At 34.6% G+C, this 22264-nt stretch overlaps 1 long non-coding RNA gene across 1 annotated transcript in view; it reads right to left on the bottom strand.

Annotated features, from left to right (window-relative positions):
• The window catches only part of LOC116870303, a 39636-nt gene extending 17665 nt beyond the window's left edge, over positions 1-21971 (bottom strand). The window contains exons 1-2 of the long non-coding RNA XR_004383198.1: positions 21884-21971; positions 19769-19872 (exon numbers count right to left, since the gene is read on the bottom strand). This is a non-coding gene — a long non-coding RNA (uncharacterized LOC116870303). The remainder of the gene's footprint in view (positions 1-19768; positions 19873-21883) is intronic.
• Positions 21972-22264: the final 293 nt, after the last annotated feature.

The following is a 22264-nucleotide window of genomic DNA, read 5'->3' as shown; positions in this document are numbered from 1 at the left end:
TCTCAGGGTAGCCATGGGACCAGGGATGGTTACTAGGTATGGCTGCTATTGTACCCTCCAAAGCATGAACTGCAGCAACTTTAGCATCCAGTTCAACTGAACTGCACTTGGGTTCACCTGGAAATTTCTGCCTTCCTAGCAGCCCAGTTCAAGTGACCTAATGTCTTTTTTTTTTTTTTTAAGATTTTATTTATTTATTTGACAGATGGAGATCACAAGTCAGCAGAGAAGCAGGCAGAGAGAGAGGAGGAAGCAGGCTCCCTGTTGAGTAGAGAGCCTGATGCTGGCTGGATCCCAGGACCCTGGGATCATGACCTGAGCCAAAGGCAGAGGCTTAACCCACTAAGCCACCCAGGTGCCCCAGCCGACCTAATGCCTTACAAATATTTTCATTCATAAGAGACAGAAGATGGCAAACAATAGCAGAGAAATGTCTCACTTCTTCCATCAAAGAACTGATCTGAGAGCAGCGGTTCTGAGTAATCTCATGGAGATGTCCCATAACTGAGCAATTATCTTTGCTTTCTTTGAAATTATGTTCAGTTTGATAAAACACATTTTATCTCCTATTCCACTTTTTCCACACATGCTTGCATTTGAATTCCTGCAATAAACATTGAGCATGTTAACACTCACCTCATACCCTCTTTTTTAGGAAGCTAAGTCTAAAACATGTTTCTGAGACAGTTAGATGAGATAAGGTTGAGGGTAGAGTAGAAAATAACTTAAACATTTCACAACCTTATGATTATATGAGGCATAGAATTTTTGTCTTACATTAATTAAACACATTTTAACCCTCATAGTATTATTGGGACTGTAGGCAATGCTGAAAACAAAAAAAAAAAACAAAACAAAAAATAAAACTAGGAGTCCTTATTACAAGAAAGACTTTAACAAGTATGTTTTCCAAAGACAATTTTTTTCTAGTGTGAACAGATGCAACAAATTAATTTTTTTCCTTGCAGAGCTATAAAAGTATTGCAAACAACCTGTCAGTTACGACCTTTAAAATGATATTGGCCTTTTAATCTCATAATGGTGAAAATGCAATAAAGTGTGGCTGCACATAAATTGTATTTCAAAAGTCCCCCACAAGATTGGATAAAATAAGAAGCAGAAAAATACAGGGTTGTTCAGGGCAGTCATATTCCAGGAATATAAGAGTTTTATGGAACAATTAATTATTTTTCATATCCAGAAAAGAAACGTGTATGAGAATCTTGCTGCCCTAGGCTGCATAACTAGTTTGTTTTTTTTTTTTTTTTGCACCATATTCAGCAACATTGAACTAATTTTATCCCAATGTTAGAATGAGTTTGAAGAGACTAGCATAATGAGAAATACATGAATATGTGAAAAGTGTGTATTTAAAGACAATTCTATATTACATTGAAGTTTATGTACCAATACTAATGGAAAAGGGGCACAACAGATTCCCTTTTATGTTTAAAGAAGAGATGTGTATTAGAGACTCCTGTTAATGTTTTAACAAGGGATCACTGAGGTGATTTCTCCTTTAAGGGAAGGCCTCTATTATGTATAATACCCCAAATGGATGCCTCTGTTCCTGCAACAAGTCTCCAGACCTGTTTCCCTCAACTTCTTTGACAAGGACAGAGGCTCCAAAGCCACGTATTTGAGCCACTTTCCCTCTTTTATACAGCTCCATGTCTAAGACTCTGAGTTCTTCATCAAGTAGCCAGGTATCTCTGGAAAGTAGAGCAAATGGGTGGTGAGGTGGTGGGTACTTATATCCTTCTGCTCTCAGTCTGTTAGAGTGAAACTTCAAATAAAAGCTGTGTTCTAACCCACAAGGATACCTTAAAGCCTATAGGAGTCTATTCATAGATCTTTTAACTGGTGAGTCAGAGAATTTTTAAGAAGTTGACTCAGAAACTTTGAAGTAGGAGACCTAAAGTCAGTGAGATGCATGGTGTTGATTATTTTCCGAAGGGACAGGTGGGTAGGGGCAACTCACTTTGAACTCTAGGCAGTGTTAGAATGTGTTAAGGATATAGGGGAACCAAGCAACTTTGGGGGGTTACCAACCAGTAAGGAATCAGATAACATTAGTTGATGAATTCAACGTGATGTTAACATCTTTACTCCTTATAAAGATGGCAAAATGTAATTTAGGCCAACTCTCACTTGAACAGAATATGCCATTAAAGACACTTAACCCTCTTTGTTGGTTCCTATTTCTTTTGATCCCATGCAGTTCCCTGTTTCAAGCTGTAACTTCAAGCTTGAATCTTATACCAGGAGTCTTATACCAACAGGAGTCTTTTACCAGCTGCTAACAGAAGAGGAGCCAATAGGCACAATCATCTTTAGTTCCCAGACATGCCTGACAAGATGAATGGTGTATTTGGCTATTTAAATGTAAATGCTTACTGTGTTTTCTAGGGGAAAAAAAAATATATATCAAATGAACGGCAAAGAAAAATGAAAACAGTAGGTACAGTCAAGTTGAAAACATTCCCTTAATGTGTTAAGTTTAATTACAATTATGAAACAAAAGAAAACAAAAATAAAGTTTGAAACTTACCCTCAGAACACAACTTGAACCTTACCTATATGTTATTTCTAACTTTAATGAGAATGTGTGTTTTCTGACAAATGGAAAATGCTTTCTTTCCATTTATCAATGACAGGTAAGTGTAAGATGACAGGCAGTGCCAAATAAGCAAACATGCTAAAAAAATATGAGTAAGATGGAGCTACTTTTTTTACTTCATAATATCTATACTGACAGACTGTTTCATGTGAATTAGTGTGTTCAGTCTTATCATTATTTCCATACCATGATGAGATAATCAAGGCACAGAGAGTTGAAGTGAATTGTTTAAGGCCGCAAAATTAGGAAGTGACAGTCAGGAGTGGCACCAGGAGCTTGGACTTGAACCACTACAGTATCTCTTCCAAGCTTGTGAAAGTATTAGAGATATACAAGTCAAATGTTTAAATGATATTGTGTATACATTAGGCAGGGTAGAGTAATATGTGAAGTCTCTGCTTTTTGAGAGTCCATATTAACTGTACCCAGGTATATTGATTATACTGATTTCTGAAAAGTTGATCTGATAAAAGTGGTGAAGACAAGCTTTTTAAGTTGCTAATTTATTTTGGTTTTGATATTATTATTATTTAATATAACACTTTGGGGGAAAAGCCCTCTACATTTCTCTTTCATGATTCCAATAGTTAAATAAAAAAAATAGCATATTATGAATTACATTTTTAAAAAATTTATAAACACAAATGAAAAGCAAAGTCATGTAAATCATATGGATGGATTTCTAAGACAGATGTGAGGGGGAAGGTTGATTAGGACCTCAAATAATCTTGGATATGACAGGAATGAGTTAATTAATCAATGGCGATGTGTATTACTGTATTACTGCTTTCCTTTCTTATCCAATAACAATTCTAAATTACTAGTGTTCTTGACAGACATGACTTCATCCCAGAAAACAATTGTATTTGAAGGTCTGCCATTTCTTCTATCACTGTGAAAGAGCATTACATTGAAAATTAACTTCATATGGTTCCTGGGAAATAGTAGACCATTGGGAATCTTCACAATAAATTATGTGTTACATGATTAAAGCAACAAAAAATGGACCTTTGTCGAAGAGACTCCTGCTTCCATTTATTAAATATTGTCACTTAGATTCTTTACATGTTGCAATAATTAAGGTGAAGATTCACAAAAGATTACGAGTATGCATTTGGATATTTTTACATAGGAGACAAAGTAAATCGGGTGAAATGAAGAAAATGAACACGAGGGCAAGCGCAGCAAGCAAATGTTAACTTATATTTTCCAAGGGAATAATAACGATAAAAAACAAACCAGAAATAAATAATTAAATAATAAAAGTAAAGTCATACTTGAAAAATGATTGCCTAAAACCCAGAAATTATCTCAAGCATTGAACAATTTTGTACCGGTTAAGAGGATAAGCCCTTTTAACTGTCAAAAAAATACTCACTCTCACTCTCTCTCCCCCTCTGATATTCCTTTCTATCTAATTAGGAGAAGTCTTAGAATCCTTGTGTCATCTCTCAGGAATACACATACTGTGGCATTGACAGCTAGAGTCTAATGTGAGAAAGAGAGAGGTCTGAACAACGATTTCCCCTGAGAGCTAACATTTTCAGAACAAGTTGGGCAGTTGACAAATAATCACCAGATTTCAGAAGATAGTTAAAAGTCGGTGATCTCAGGATGACCAGAGTAAACAATTACCAAAGATGTACTCAGAACCCAAACATTTGTTGTGACTGCGTTCAAAGAAGTCTTGGGTAATTTTTTTTTTTTTTTAAATCACTGTATGCACATTTTGCAGAGTTTTCTGAATTTGACTGCTGAGTAGATTCAAGTGCTTTTTCATGGAATAATATATTTTTGTAAAGTAGATTTAAATATAAATGAACAAAAGTATTCCAATCCATGATCAGAAAAGAAAGAATGGTGTGATTTGAATCAAATCCATATATTCCTTAGTATATGGCATGCATCATATATATATCTCAGGTTGCTTATTCTTATTCATAGACTTTGTTTTGTGTTCTTTCACAGGTTTGAGCAGCAACCACTCTGCTCTTTATCAATAAACATCTTCTATATAATTGGAGAAGGAATGATGAATATTTTTTTTAAAGAGCTTACTTGTATACGTGTTTCCTACTCTTCAAAAAAGGAGTTTGCTGTTTTCCACTTATATTACATATCCAGGGTTAAGAAAATAACAGAGGAAAAGTATCAAGAATAAGTATTTAAGCATATTTATAAGATTTCTGGTAACCTTGATATGTTTGGAAATTTTTTTTTTATATTTAAATTATGTAGCTTGAATCTTACTCTTCTGTGAAAAATGAGAATTTAGAGTGATGTCATTTTGTTCTAGGACATCACACTTAAAAACTGGAGAAGCAGTTGGTAGTGTAATTATTAATAACACAAATTAGGGACCAGGCTATTTGGGTTAAATTAATAGCTCTGCCTGTTACTGGCTGTATTTCCTTGAGAAGTTATTTACCCTGGTAGGTCTTTATTCTTCAACTATAAAATGGAGGTAATACCTCTATATTTGCTGTCAGGATTAAATAAATTAATGCATAAGCAACACTTAGAATGTGGTGTAGCTGACATTAAAGCAGGGTATGTTGGTGGTCATTATTAGTCTGCATTCCTATCCAGTGATAAAAATTTTAATTTAACATGTAATTTCCCAGGGACATTTTATAACAAGTAGAATCCACAAGAAAAAAAAAAAAGTTCTCTTCACAGTTATTTTAACTTTTCCAACATGCTTTCTGCATATATGTAATTCTTTTTTTGACTAATCTGTATTCTACAAGTGATTGTCCTACTTTACCCAAATACCTGTCTGCTGATGTTGTCCCCCTCAAATTCCATTTCAGATGCTTCCTTTCTCACACAAGAGCCTTACTAAATCTTCTGATACTAATTAATATCTTTTGTCTTAAGTCCCATAGTCATTATCTCATCCATTGTAGCCAATATTTCATTCTGCTCGTCTAGACCTTAAGTAGCCTGTCTTTCTACTTTGGATTGAATCATTCCTCATCACATGTATGGTGGGAGCTTTTTCTATATAGCTTCACAGATAATTTTTAAATTATAAAACCAATGGTTTTAGCATATTCAGCATATCTTAATAATACCTTACATAAGCAGATACAATTACATAATATATTTTAGACATTCAAATTCAGGAATTTTCTTAATATTTTCATTTGTGGATATTTAAATAATCATATGTCCTTGCTCTTTTCTAATTATAGCTTTAAGAAACCATAGTATTCTGGGTATACCTGGGTGACTCGGTCTGTTAAGCCTCTGCCTTCATCTCAGGTCATGATCCTAAGGTCCCAGGATCTAGCCCCAAGTAGGGGGCTCCCTGATGATGTGGGAAGCCTGCTTCACCCTTTCCCTCTCCCTCTGCCTGCCACTCCCCCTACTTGTGCTCTCTCTCTCTGTCAAATAAATAAATAAAATATTAAAAAAGAAAAGATAGTACTTTTCCTATGTATTTACAAATAGTTCTGAAATATTTCAAAATTTATTTTTCTCACTAGCATTCAACCACAATATTAAAGTATATATTATACATACATATGTGTGTGTGCATATGTGTGTGTGTGTGTGTGTATAATTTTGCTTAGGTGAGAATTGGCCTAAATTATAATTTGTCATCTTTATAAGGAGTAAAGAAGTTAATCAATATCACATTAGATTAGTTCACTGATATTATTTGACTCTTTACTAGTTGGTAACCCCCTGAATTTGCTTGGATTAACACATTCTAACACAGCTTGGAGTTTAAAGTGAGTTGACCCTATCCACCTGCCCATTCAAAAAAGAAAGTGCTGTGAGTTGTGTAAGACTGAGATTTACAGACCTGTATCCCTGAAACAAGTAATACATTATATGTTAATAAATTTTTTTTTTTAAAAGACACAAATCGAAAAAAAAAAAAAGAATCAACATCATATATCTTACTGATTTTTGGTCTCCTACTTCAAAGTTTCTAAGTCAACTTCTTAAAGATTCTGAAGAATTAAAAATAAATTATGTACTTTACATACAATTTCAGGTAAATTTTAGCAAAAGAGAGAGAGAGAAATAACACAATTATCGGCTCCTTATTAAAGCCTTTACTAATAAAATAAGGATACTTTCCATAGAAGGACGTTTTTTATTCTTTTAAGAGAGAACTTCCTGGCATTTTCCTTTTTTAAGGAAAAGAAACCATTCTTATATTTTTTACATGATTTTCACAGCATCAGGATCTAGAGTAATCAGAGTCATTCACCAGGATGGCCGTGCACCGTAACAAGGCCATCTACAGCCGCAGTCTGTCAAAAACGGAATCATTTTTTAATGTAGAGAAGCCAGGAAGAAATAAAATGAAATGTCTGCCCTTTAACATTTCAGAACAGGGAAACTGATTCACTCTGCCCCGTTGCAGTTAAATGTAATAGATGTATTTTTGTACATGTTCGAGCCACAGAGTTTCTGATGGACATTCTTTTTAAAACACTCCTATAAATAGAATATTTTTTTCCTCTCTGCTTATTTTCTCTGGAATGGTAGATGCCTCGACTTAATGAGAGTGAGACCATTTCTCTGAGGATCAGGTGCTAGTTCAATAAGATTAATGAATAGCGTGAAAGCTTAGTTTCCTATTTGAAAAAATGATAATAATCTATCTATCTATCTATTTACTTACCACTATCCTATGGGAATCTGTTCTATAACCGGTGAACTCCAGTTCCCCAGGCCTGATTGAGAGTAACTTATAGACTTTAAAATATGACCAGCAAAATGATATTTTTCTAGTTTTCTTTAGTTACTAATAACACTGAGTTTTGTTCATTTTCATAGCTAATTCTGAAAAATAAAAGATTATTCTTTATTTACTGCTATACTCAATAATGGCCTTCCTAGTCTGTCAATTTGTTATGACAATTTCATAATAATGAGACACTGACATTCTTGAAGCTCCACAGAATCAGTAAATTTTTAACAATTATTATTTATACATTGATTTATAAAGACTTCATTTGCATTATCTATTTTTCACAGTATATTCATTAAGAGTGATGGCTATAGTTCCTATAAATACACATTCTCAACTGGAGGAAACTTCTCTCTAATCATTTCGGATCTTGATTAGAAATGTTTTGAATGTAAATATTATTTATATTAATTATTTTCCAATACCAGTTAAAGTAAAAGCATTATTTCTCTGCCTATCTATTAAATTAAAATTGTTTTGTAGTAGGATGAAAAATGACTTCCTAAAAGATATCCACATCCTAATCACTGTAACCTGTGAATATGACCTAACAATTACAAAAAAACAAAAACAAAAAAACACAAGCATTTTAGATGTGGATTAAATTAAGTATCTTAAGAGGGGAGGCTTTCCTGCATTATACTGGAGTGCCCTGAATGCTATCACATTATATCTGTAAGAGAGGCACCAAGGCACAGATTTTACACACCTCATGGGAAAGCTCTGTGAAGACAGGGCGGAGAGACTTAAAGATGCTACCCTTGAAGACTGGAGTGATGGCACTAGATGCAAGGGATGCCTGTAGCCTCAGAAACAGGAAAATCCGGGGCACCTGGGTGGCTTAGTGTGTTAGGCCTCTGCCTTCGGCTGGGGTCATGATCTCGGGGTCCTGGGATCGAGCCCTGCATCGATCTCTCTGCTCAGCGGGGAGCCTGCTTCCCCCTCTCTCTCTGCCTGCCTCTCTGCCTACTTGTGATCTCTGTCTGTCAAATAAATAAATAAAATCTTAAAAAAAAAAAAAAAAGAAAAGAAACAGGAAAATTCAAGGAACAGATTCTTGTCTAGAACTCTGGAGGAAGTGTGGCCCTACTCCTGCTGTGATTCTGCTTAAGTGAGGCAATATTTTGAACTTCTGGCCTCCAGAACTATGAGAGAGTATATTTTGGTTGTTTTAAGCCAAGTTTCTGGTAAATTGTTGCAGCAGCCCCAGGAAACTAAGGGAACTAATACTTATTTAAAAACTATTCTTCCTTCCACCCCCCTCCCCAAAAAATCCAGTTATTCCTACCACAGAAACAGAACCAGTAGAAGATATGTACACACATACACACACACACACACACACACACACACACACACACACACACATACTGGTATAAACACGCTTTGGAAAACTGGCATGGTCTATTAATATATAATATATATACACCTATTCAAGTATCCAGATATTTCACTCTTAAGTATATGTATATAAAGATGAGGATAGAGATGGAAAGAGAAAGAGAGGAATAGCTATACAGAGAGAGAGAGAATGAGAGAGACGGGAAAATGCAGAAAAGTACCTTTATTGCAAGCTATAGGCTTATTAGGCTTATTCAGCAGTTGGGGGCCAGCTAGACAAGTCTAAAGTCCCTAGGGTAGGCTGTCTGGAAGGGCAAGCTGGAGCTCTGGGGCACAAGCTATAGCCGCAGTCTACACTATGCATGTCTTCTTCCTTCCAAGAAACCTCAAGGCTCTTAAGGCTTTTCTGTTAATTGAATCTGACCCACACAGATTGTCTAGGATAATACCCTTAAAGTCAACTGATTAAAGAATATTATTCTTAATTAAGAGTCATCGGGGTGCCTGGCTGGCTCAGTCAGCAGAGCATGTGATTCTTGATCTGGGGGCTCGGAGTTTGAGCCCCACACTGAGTGTAGAGATTCCTAAAAAAAATAATAATAAATAAACTTTAAAAAAAATCACATCTACAAAATACTTCACAGAGTAGTGTTTGAACAACTGATGTGTATAGCCTAGCCAAGTTAATGCATCAAACTATCACATATGTTAAAAAAATAATGCAGGGGTATCTGGGTGGTTCAGTTGGTTAAGCATGTGCCTTAGACTCAGGTCATGATCCCGGAGTCCCAGGATGGGGCCCTAGATTGAGCTCCCTGCTCAGTGGAGAGTCGGCTTCTCCTCTGCCCCTCACTCCGCTCATGCTCTCTCTCTCAAATAAGTAAATAATATCTATAAAAAATAAAAATAAATATAAATAAATAAATAATAATGCCTATTAGTTTGTTAGGGCTGCCATAACAAAATACTACAGATTGGGTGGTTTAAACAATAGAAATTTATTTTCTTATAGTTATGGAAGGTAGAAGTCAAGATCAAGGTGGCCCACATTTGATTTCTCCTGTGGCCTTGTTCATTGCCTTGTAAATGGCCAGATACTTGATGTGCCCTTCTTTTCTCTGTGAGTATGTCCTTAGTGTTGTTGTTTTTGTTTTGTTTTGTTTTGTTTTGTTTTCTATGTCCCAGCCTTATTCTTATAAGGACGCTGGTCAGACAGGATCCAGACTCAGGACTTCGTTTTAACTTAATTACATACTTACAGGTTGTATCTTCAAATACAGTCACATCCTAAGTTACTGGGGTTAGTACTTCAACATGTGAATGCTGTAATAATGCTTTCTTTTCCCATGAAGTATTCTGATTTAAAACATATGCAGTAGTGGTGTTTTTAAAAATATACTTCTGCTGAGGCAACTGGGTGGCTCTGTTGTAAAGTGGTTGACTTTGGCTCAGGTTATGATTCAAGGATCTTGGGATCCAGGCCCGTGGATCTCCCTGCTCAGTGGGAAGCCTACTTCTACCTCTCCCACTCCTGCTGCTTGTGTTCCCTCCCTCGCTGTGTCTCTCTCTGTCAAATAAATAAAATTTTTCAAAAAATTTTAAAAATTAAAAAAATAAAATAAAATATACTTCCTCCTTCAACTTACTAATGCATAAGTGAGTTTTATCTATAATATTCCTTTTTTTTCTGTAATCATCTTTTGGTTTTGTTATAAGGCTTATTATAGACTCAAAGAATGAATACTGCCATTTTTAGCTACTTCTATGCTCTACAGCAAGTCAAAGAACAAAGCAATGGTCTGTTCTATTTTTAGGTTCTGAAATACTTGAAACTTAACAATTTTTGAAGATTTATTATAATTAACCGGTAGGAAGAACCATGTGTACCTGCTCTCTGTGAATGCATATTATTGATTATGTATTCATTTTTAATGAATATTAGTATACTTAAGGTTTCTTTTTCTAGAAACAATCTTGAGAAATTATATTTCTATTTAAAATAATCTTAACTTTAATTTTTGAAATAATTTGGTATAAATTTTAATAATTTTCCCAGGTTAACATTATAATTTCTTTTGGGTTGATATTATAGCCTCTCTTTTTTAGTAATATCATGTATTTATGTTACATCTTTTCAGTTGATAGAATTTGCCAATAACTTGTATAATTTTTTATACATATGCCTTTTGGTAACTGGTTGATTCTTCCTTTTATGACCCCCAACTCATTTTATTGTTTTAATTACTTTCTCTTTATTCTTCTGATATGTACTGTTTTTATACAAAATACAATGTGTTTAAGTCAACCAATAAATAACATAGGGAGAAATGAAATAATAGCTAAGAACCACCACTTAGCAATCTCCTAATTTGAAACTTATACTTAGAAAACTCCTTGCTATCTATCCATACCTATTAATGAACATATTATAGAATTTTATTTACTTTGAAATAATAACTTCTACACCACATTATTTCATATTTCTATAACAAAATATCATTTTATAAAATATATTTATAAAACATCCTTTACAAGTTGTGGCTTATTATTTGTTTTTAAAATGACTTAGCTACACAGTTCCTATTTTAGATATCAATGTCCTGTAAGTTTCTTCTTGCCATATATCATGCTGTAGTAAACAATTTATTATTGTGTTTATTATTTGTGCATATTATTTTGGCGTAGTTCTACAGAGATTTGTATTTAAGAAACTATATGTGCATTTAAATCTTGGTAGACAATGTGTGATAATAATAACAAAGAATGAATGATTACCATCCAAAACTCGGAAAAGAATTATTCTTGTATTATCTTCTTGTTTGAATGCATAGCTCATTTATTTCTTAGTTGTAGTTACTTCTTTAGACATGGGTGCCTGGGAACTGTTTTTATCATATTATATATTCATTGGATCATAGTCTGTATGATTTCCATTTATCTGAGTTCACTGAGATTTTTCTTAGTGCTCTTACTCTGTGTGTAAGATATTATGGATGTTTAAATAGATTGTTATTCATATTGGGCACATATATTATAGATTAAAATACAGAAGAGATATTGGTATTTATTTTTCCTTTTGAGAGAGAGAGACAGAGAGAGAAGAAGGGAGAGAAAGGAGGGGCATTGGGAGAAAGAAAGAGAGAATCCCAAACAGGTTTCACACTCAGCCCAAAGCCAGATGAGGGACTCAGTCCCACAACCCTGAGACCTGAGCTGAAATCAAGAGTCTGACACTAAACTGACTGAGCCACCCTGGTAATTTTTAACATCAAGTAAAATCAAGTTTTATTTTGAAACAATATCTCCTTGTTTTTTTCATATTAGTTGTTTGTTTGTTTTGCTGTTTGGACAAAATTGTTTCCAAGTTTGAAATTGTTTATTTTCTATTTCTTCTTCCACTTTTTAAAATACTTTCCTTACGCATTTGTGTGTTATATTATTTTGTATATACATTTCTGATGTACAGGCTTGACCAGTGGAAACCTGTTCAAGGCAAAAGGGCCCAAAGTTACCCCCACCCCCTGGCTGGACACAGGCCCATCAGGCCACCCACCTCAAAATATCCATAGGCCTTAACTGACCAATGGGCTACTTACAACCAGGCACAGTTACCAAAAAAAGGAAGATTCCATATATTGCCATACTTTCTCATCTTCCCCTTTCAAAAACAGTCCCACCATGGGGCACCTTGGCTCAGGCAGTTAGGCATCTGCTCAGGTCATGATGGAGTCCTGGGATCAAGCCCTGGGTCATGTTCCCTGCTCAGCAAAGAGTCTGTTCTCCCCTTTCCTGTCCTTCTGCCCTTCCCCTCATTCGTGCTCTCTCTTGCAAATAAATAAAATCCTCAAAAAACAAAACAAAATAGGCCCCATGCACTGCCTCCTTAAAGACAACCTCTCCTCTTATGTCTTGCTATCCCTTGAGTTGGATTCAGTAAACTTCTATTGCCTTTGTTTAGCCTCAGGTGAATTTTTTTGCCCCCCACACTAGCGCTACCACCATCTCCCCACATTCAGGGGCCCCATCTGATTGGGAGATAGACCACACCCTTGATGTTTTATTTTTACCATAAATCATATTTTGACTAAAGTTCACATTGAAGATACTGCTTTAATCTCCCTTCAAGTTTCTGGATCTGTATCTGGAGATCACATTATTTTTTAAATGTTTATTAAAATGTTTTTGGTGTGTCTATTATAAGTATTATAATAGTATACTTATAAATCATCAAAGAAAATTTGTCATTTAATACAAATATTAAATCAAATCACAATTATTATAATCAATAATATTGGTCTTATGTCTGATTTTCATTTAAATTCTTGTTTGTCTTTTTCCTGCCTCTGCATTTTCCTCTTTCCCATCTTATAAAAACTTTTTTTAGAAGTATGTTTCATATTTATGATTCCTGTTTCCCTAGTTCTTAAAAATGTCTTTTTTTCCAAATTATGGATCTAATTTAAGTAACCATATCTAAGTCTAAAACAACTTTAGGGGTACCTGGGTGTCTCAGTCGGTTGAGCAACCAACCCTTGATTTTGGCTCAGTTCATGATATCAGGGTAATAAGATTGAGCCCTCCCTTTCCACTACTCCTCCCCCCGGGCACTCCACCATAGCTCTAAACCCAAGGATCTGTCATATCATCTAAAATATCTCTTCTTGGGGCACCTGGGGTTCAGTCGGTAAAGCAGCTGCTTCAGCTCTGGTCATGATCTCGGGGTCCTGGGATCACCCCTCTCCCATCTTGGGCTCAGGCTCCCTGCTCAGTTCAGCCAGGAATCTGTTCCTCCCTCTTCTCCTATAAAATTTTATATTAAAAAAACCAAAAGGAACAAAAAAAAAAGCTTCTATTTCAAATGAATAAAATATAATAAAATATCTCTTCTTGTCTGTGAACTCATACATATACAAACAAATATTTCAGGCAACCTGAAAGCTATTAAGTGGTAAAAATGCTAAATATAATACATATACATAAAGAAATAATAAAGAAATATTACACAAGTTTTAGATGTGATTTGTATGTTCTTCCTAGCATGATATCCATGGTTGTTTAAGTGAGAAAAGCAAGTCTGAGAGTCCTGGGCATCCTTTGATGCCAGCTTTCATAGAAACAACAGACCCATCTACATAGGTGTAAAAGTGTATATTTTTGTATGGGTGCATGGTTATCTTTTTAAATTCATAAGGAAAGCCATAGTAAATTACAAAATGGACAATTAATGTTTGTTGCTTGAAGAAACTAGAAAACATTTTATTTTCTCTGGTTGAATTAAGTTATTTCCCAAGTCAAGCAGAGAGTAAATTTAGTCTTCCTCCACATTTTTATTCCATTCATGCCCTCGGTGCATTAGATAATGCCCATCCACAGTAGTGAAGGCAGTCTTCTTTACTTGTCTACTGATTCAAATGCTAGTCTCTTCCTGAAACACCCTCACAGACACAGAAATAATGTTTTACCAGCTATCCAGGCATCTCTTACCCAGTCAAACTGACACATAAAATTAACTGTCACAATGTAACATGAAGTGTGTCTTGCTATTTTTAAAAAAACTTATTCTGTGTGTCTGTTTTTGTTGCCCTATGTGAATTCATTTTCAGTTTTACTGGGAGTATCTATATGATCAATTGTCTTTTTTTTAAAAAACGGGTATTAAAAAGGGTACTTGTGATGAGCACTGGGTTATATAAGAGATGAATCACTACGTTCTACTCTTAAAACTAGTATTACAGTATATATTAACTAACTGGATTTTCAATAAAAGCATGAAACTACCTGGATTTTCAATAAAAGCATGAAACTACCAAAAAAAATGTAGTCTGGGACACCTGGGTGGCTCAGTGGGTTGGGGCCTCTGCCTTTGGCTCAGGTCATGGTCCCAGGGTCCTGGGATCGAGCCCCACATTGGGCTCTTGGCTTGGTGGGAAGCCTGCTTCCTCTTCTCTCTCTCTCTCTCTCCCTCTGCCTGCCTCTTCGCATACTTGAGATCTGTCTGTCAAATAAATAAATAAATTCTTTAAAAAAAATGTATGTAGTCTTTTTTAAAATTTTCTTCAATGTTATCATTTTGGTTTTTATAATTATAAGTATGTATAGAATTGGTTTTACAATATTTTTTTATAACAGTTACCAAGTTGCTATGGTTTTTGGAGAGTAGAACTATCCATCAGTATTTTTTTATCACCTCATCATATAATAAGGTAAATGTGATCTTTTTAAACTATAAATATTCCTTCTATCTAGAAGTTTGTAGGATTTTATTATTATTTTGGTTGCTAATTTCTTCCAAATGTTTCTAATGAAGGCACCATCAATCTAAAGAGTTTTTTTTTTAATTCAGTAAAATATTCTATTTATTTATCAGAATTATTTTTCTTTTATATTTTCTCTATATTCTTCTCTAGGGTCTATTTTGTTAAGCCTGTGTTTGCATTTATTTTGTATTCTCAAGTTCGTTAATAAGTTTCATATTTATATTTTGCGGGAATGCTATCTTCCCAAGCTTTAATGAAGATATTTATTAAGCTAATTGTATTTCTTCTTTGCATTAATTTTCTTTCTTAGTGGATTCTTTCATTTATTTCAGCTGGTGTTCCTTATTTCCCCCTCAAATATTAGGTCATTATGGATTTTCTGTATAAATTCTTAATAGTAGTTAAGATAGATCAATATGAATAGTTTAACTGGCTTTTTTTTTTAATCCCTCACTGCAACATTAAAAGTCTTTCTTTGTCAAATAATGAATGCACTTTTAGTTTGCTGATTTCTAGCTGTAGTTATATTTATGCATTTGATTCAGGTGCAGCTTTCCTGCTGAATGGGAAGGAAGAGATCTTCCTCCAGTAATGGTCAGAATTCATCCTGGGCACCTCTCAGCTTCTCTCTCCAGATGCAAAACCTTCTCTGAGAAACTACTGTCCTCCATCTTCCTAGCAAGGAGAGTTACCTTTGCTAATTTATTGTGAGATAAACACTGTAGTTACAGAAAACGATAAAAGGTAACTGACATGATATTAATTATATTCATACTTGACTATAAAACACCCTCCTCTAGTGTCCTAGAACATGTTTTTTGATTGAGACAATTGGAAAGATTTGAAATCTCACTGTTTTGAAGTTTCTTCATTTTTTCTATATTGAGTTGTAGAAGGTTCAGATTAGGTTTATCCTGTAAAGTCAGTTTGATCTTGTCGGTTTTATAGCCTCCAGAAATATCTCAATAGTTTATTCTTCCAAAGGAATCCTCTTGGTTACTTACTTTATTTTGTGGTCATTCTGTAAGTTAAATGTGATTTCAGAAAGAAGAAATTAACACTTCATTAGCCACTCTAAGCCCCCAAAATCTTACGTCCCTTTTATATAATATCACAATGAGGGTCAAAAGAAACAGTTAATAGCAGTCAGGGTTTACAGTATGACTACAGTTCTCTGAATTATATTTGCATTTATGTAAATAGCCATTGAAATTCAATCCCTATGGGTTGCACATTTTAAATGTGATTATTTTAAACTTTATTATGATTAATTTTAATAAAATTACATACCAGTTTTCTGAAATCCAGCTTTCCAGTAACTGAATCAAAGATATGATTAATGTATTCACATTAAAAGTGCTTTTAAAAAATTAAGCAAAAAAAAAAAAACAGTAATAAATTAAATGTGGACTTTACTAGTAAACAAAGTCAATTGGTTTCCAATAAATTGCAACTAGGTATTTCCTAGAATTTAAATTGAATGTAGAATACAAATCCTGTAGAAAATGTAACTTTAATTCATAAGCTAACATGCCAGTTTTTACAATTTATAACTTGAGAGTGAATGAAAAATTATTTGGGTTTCTTTTTAAAATATGTATTCCAGGTCCCTGTACCACAACGTGCTGAAGTGGTGCCCCAAAAACGAAGTTTCTAACAAGAATCCCCAGGTGGGGGGGTGCCTGGGTGGCTCAGTGGGTTAAGCTTCTGCCTTTGGCTCAGGTCATGATCTCAGGGTCCTGGGATCAAGTCCCACATCGGGCTGTCTGCTCAGCAGGGAGCCTGCTTCCTCTTCTCTCTTTCTCTGCTTGCCTCTCTGCCTACTTGTGATCTCTCTCTGTTAAATAAATAAATAAAATCTTAAAAAAAAAAAAAAGATCCCCAAGTGTATTCTGATAAGAGACTCTATTCAAAGACAGTATGTACTCATTTTACCACTCAAAGACTCAGCAGAAATAATCAGATTTGATAATGATGTAGAATTACTAACTATACTAACAGTAATAGTAATAATAACAATAACAAAAGGAAGTGCAAATTAATTGTTTTATAGTTATCAGGGGATCTGGTACATACAAACTTTAATGACTTCTCCTAATCTTTACTTTAAAAAAAATCAAAGTTTCTACTAATTAAATTCACATTCCTGATAGACTTTTAGTCTAAGAAAGAGGAACCTATTGTTTGATGTCCTGTAGGTAGCAAGTGGTAATGCTCTCTGACACCAGATTTCTCTCCTACTCCTTCCTACTAGATAGTTATATCTAAAATCATAATTAATTTTAATAGTGAAAATTAAAAACATATGTACATTTCATATAATTACTCCGTATCATGTTAGTGTATCACCTGACTAATAGATACCTTGATTTTTCCTATGAAAGAACAAGGTATTTACTTTCATTTATTTTAGTTTCCTTTTAAGACTTTCAATAATGCTTTATCTGTTGAATATCTAAAAATTTCTGATATCTCTAAATATTTTCTTTTTGTTCTACTAAAACAGAGATTCTTTTTTTTTTTTCATTATTATATTTCTTATCTTACTACTAGTTCTCATTAGGAAAAGTATTTTTTGGTATGAAATTAAATCTCCAGATGATCTATGAAATTTCTTCTTATTTTTATTTCTGTTATCTATTACTAGAATTTTCAAGGTGAAGCACCTGTAAACTTTGAAACATTTGCATATTTGTCTAGTAGTGATGTTTCTCATATAATCATATATTATTTGGATACACGCTAATCAAAAACTGTGTCTGGCACTATGACCAAGGCTGGAGTGAAAAACAGAGCAAAACAAAACTCAGCCTCATGAAGCTTATTATTTAAAGGAATTCTCAGACATTTGTCAAAAAATCATAGAAAAATATAATTCCAAACTGTGCTAAGTTAAGAAAATACATAGGAAGTTTTGACAACGTATTGTAAGGGTGATATGATTCACAGTTTATATTGTAGGGTGGAGCTACAGTTGCTAGAATAAGCATAAAAGAAGAGAACTTCATACAGGCAGTACTATCTGCAAGCTCCAGACATGAGGGAAAACATGGCACAGCCCACAAAGAAGGATGAGATAGAAGAGTGTACTATCTGTTGCTATGGAAGAAATTATCCTCAAACTTAATGGCCTCACATGAGAACTATGTGTTTTCTAACAGTTTTTAAGAGTCAGAAATCAGAGTGTGACTTCGTTGAATACCTCTATCTCAAGTCAAGCCATTGGCCAGCTGGGGCTATGGTCATGGTTAAAGACTCAGGGGGAAAAGCTGGGGTGAATCCACTTGTTAGCCCATTCAGATGGTTGTTGACAGGTTTCAGTCCTTTCCCCTCCCTTCAGTCACTTCCTACAGGGCTGCCCCATAACATGTCACAATATGGCGAGCAAATACAAGAGAGTGTGAAAAAGAGCATCCAAAATGGAAACCAGTCTTTTTACAGCCTAATCTTGGAAACATCCCACCCCTTCCGCTATATTCTGCCTGCTAAAAAGGGCTCTGTAATTCCACTCCCCACCACCTCCAGATTCCCCATACACATGTGCACCCTCAGTCATTCAGATCTTCTCCACCTTGGTATCTCTCCTTTCTGTTTCTAGGGTGACCATCAACTCTGATTGACCACAAGAATCTTGATGTGTGCTCAGTCTGTCAGTGCTTTGTAAAATACCCGTGTTGTGCTCCCCCTCCCTCATGAGATTTCTCTATTCAAGCTGGTATAAGGGAGCTTATACAACCTGGAAGTGTGTGGTAAGTCTCCATGAAGTAAACCTTAACAATAGGATTCAGTAAATTGTGGTAAATTCATTCTTATTTCTCCCTTCTAATAGAAGGAACAGAAACCAAGTCAGTATGGATTTTTGAGAATAATCATTGTATTCTGCTGATTTTCAATAATCCACATTTGTATTGGCTTTCCCTTCTTCTCTGCCTTCCCCCACTTTGCCCCTCACTTCTTCCTAGAATTGAATGCTACTTTCTGAGGCTCAGGCTCAGCTTTCTAGAAAGACTATGCTACCAGTTGATATTAGGAATACTAATATTCAGGGTAGAATTTTGGAACTGGATTTTACCCCCAACTAAATGCAATAAGTCCATCAGGTAGTATCAAAATTACTAAGACTTTCACCTGTAATTTGGATGAGATGCAGACGGAAGGTGAAGATTTGAGATACAGAGTGGCTAAAGCACTCAAGCACTACAACAACCAAAAATAATTAAAAGGATTCTGAAGTAGGTTGAATTTTTTTTTCTTAAACTGTGGCCTATAAGAAATTATTGTATACAACTTTATTTTTAAGTCAAATTTTAGTATAAAAATATAGGACTTTCAGAAATTGAAAGTTTACACTCTTCTATCTTTTACCTAGAGTGTCCAAGTTTCATTATTTGCTATATATATCCTTTATCTCTATCTACCTAAACATATCCACATACAACAATACACATTTTGAATTATATACTTATTATTTGGGACTAAGTTTCTGATACTTCATGCTTAAATATTTTAGCAGGCATTTTCTTTTTATAAAAGACATTCAATCCCACTGCAGTAAAATGATTACACTCAGGAAATTTAACTTTGATATACAAAGATGTTCTTTATTATGTATGTCATGTAGTCAGTATACCAATTTGCCCCAAATATCCAACTGGGTATCTTTCATAAATATTTGCACTTGCTAGTATTTGATCCCAGATCTGATAAAACACCACAGATTGGATTTGGTAGTTATGTTTTTCTTATCTCCTCTACTCTAGAACAGGCCCATCCTCCTTTTGCTTATCTAACATGGAGACTTTTGAAGATGTGGCCAGGAGGATTTTCTTCACTTACCTCCAACTCCCAGGAATGGGCTTGTTTGAAGGCTTCAAATCCATCACTCTGAAATCCATCTCTGTGATGGCACTGAGATCACAGGCTGTCCGTAGGGCAGATTCCTGGAAGATGATGGATTCAGCTTAGAGCCAATGTTGTTGGTACTGTTGTCCTTTTATTTCCCATTCTTGATATTGGCAACATTTCATTCTTTTTACTGGAAATTCTTTTGTTGTTGTTGTTGTTGTACTGTAATTGTAATTATAAATACTGTAATTTTAAGTTTATCGATTTTATTGAACTTTTCAAAAAGTAACCTTTTACTTGCATTGATATTGTCTATTTTTTTTCTGCTTTCAATTTCTTTAATTTCTTCTCTAGCCTTTATTCTTTCTTTGTTTCTACTTGCTTTGGATTTAATTTGCTTATTTTTCTTCAAATTTCTTAAAATAGAACATTAGATTATTGATCTGGAACTTTCTGACTCCACGCCCAGCACGGAGCTCAAAGCAGGGCTGAATCTCACAATGCTGAGCTCATGACCTGTGTTGGAAGCTTAATAGACCAAGCCACCCAGATGCCCCTTTTTCTTTTCTACTATAAATATTTAATGATAAATTATCCTGAAAGCTCTACTGTATCTATATCCCACATATTATTATATGTTGTATTTTTACTTGTATTGAATTCAAAAATTTAAAAATTGAGATATTTAATTTCCAATTATTTGAGGACTTTTCAGATATATTTTTGATTTATTATTAAATTCCATAATGTTATTAGAGTTTCATAATGCTATTAGAATATAGTTTCCATGATTTCTATTCTTTTAACGTGGGTGAGTGTTTGTTTTAATGGCCTATTATGTGGTATATCCTGATGGATGTTCAATATGTCTTTGAAAAGAATGTTCTGTTCTTGTTGGGTGGGCTATTGTATAAATGTCAGCTAGGTCTATTTGGTTGGTAATATTCAAATTTTCTAAACTCTTATTGGTTTTTCTATTTGTTCTATCAATAGCTGAGAAAAGATTGTTGGAGTCTCCAATTTTAAATTTATATTGTCCTGTTCATTATTCTAACATCCATTCTTGCTTCTTTATTTTGATGCTCTGTTATTAAGCACATAGACATTTAGGGTTATGATGTCTTCTTCAGGAACTGACATTTAATCATGATGTAATGTTGCATCTTTTAATCCTGATTATATATATATTTGACTGTGAAGCTTGCTTTTTCTGATATTAATATAGCTACTCCAACTTCTTCTGGGTTAGCGTTTGCACAGTATGTTTTCTCTATCCTTTTTTACTTTTAACTTAACTTTATCATATATAAACTGTATTTCTTATAGACAATATAGAACTGGATTTTATTTGATCCAATCTGATAATTGCAGTCCTAAGAAAGTTGTATTTAAGATATTCATAGTTAATGTGCCTAAGAATGTAGTTGGATTAAAAATATACCAAATTGCTAGCTGCTTTCTAATCATTTTATCTAATCTTTGCATACTCTTGCTCTTCCTTTTTTGGTCTTAAATGAACATTACCTATTATATCATTTTACCTCCTCCATTGACTTATTACTTATACATCTTTCATGTATTTTTAGTAATTTCCTTAGGATTTAAAATATACAGTTTTATATATTTAATCAGTGAGGTTCTACCTTCAAATGACATAGAGCTTCACCTATTATATGAGGACCTTAAAACTGGCCTTCAAATGTCTTAAGTCCAGCAGTGTTATTATTCATTCATATTTAGGCTTCTGTTTTGTGGTGGAGATAAAGGAGGAGGATCTATGTTGAAGGACATCATTGAGATATGGCTGCCTGCTGAACTATGAGCTGGATGTGGGGCAGTCAAGCTCCCTACCCCTTTTCTGGTCCTTGGAATGGGGGTTCTCCTTGCTTTTTCTGTACCCAGAGGCTGCTCCAAGAATAAAGCTTTGAGATAGATATGGTGTTGAGAACACCTTCATGGTATATGTTACTGAACTCAGTTATGACCTCTATATAAACTTTTAAGGTTTAGTGGAAGGGAGGAGGGCCTGGGATCTGTGAATCTTGCCACCCAAGACAAGTCTCATGTGTAAGCTCTCTGTGCTTCTTAAAACTGCCACCTACTGACCTGGAGTGGCCTCCAACTTTCTTCAGTCTCTCCCTGGCCACTGCTTTAAGGGGCCCGTTTCAGATTACAGCCCAGGAGCATCCAGGAGTTTACTAACTAACAATCTGAGTGGAGATACTTCCTACATGGCTATTGTTTCCTTCCCCTAGTCTGCATTAGAATGGGTATGTCCTGGTGACCTTCTAAACCTGTTGTTGTGAGAGGCCATTGGGGTTTCTGAAGAAGGAAATTTCCAGAGCAGGAAAACTCCTCCAATTTCTTTAGTGTACAAATGTTTCACTTGGTGCTGTCAGCCTATAATCATCCTTCTTAAATTTGAAATCTATACTAGCTAAATTCTTCTTACCAATGTCCTGTTGTTTTGTTTTAAGTTGTTTTAAA

Source organism: Lontra canadensis, unplaced genomic scaffold (assembly GCF_010015895.1).
Source record: "Lontra canadensis isolate GAN:19392208 unplaced genomic scaffold, GSC_riverotter_1.0 scaffold22, whole genome shotgun sequence".
NCBI lineage: Eukaryota > Metazoa > Chordata > Mammalia > Carnivora > Mustelidae > Lontra > Lontra canadensis.
The sequence above is the reverse complement of the archived record's forward strand: the minus strand, read 5'-3'. Positions and strand labels throughout refer to the sequence as shown.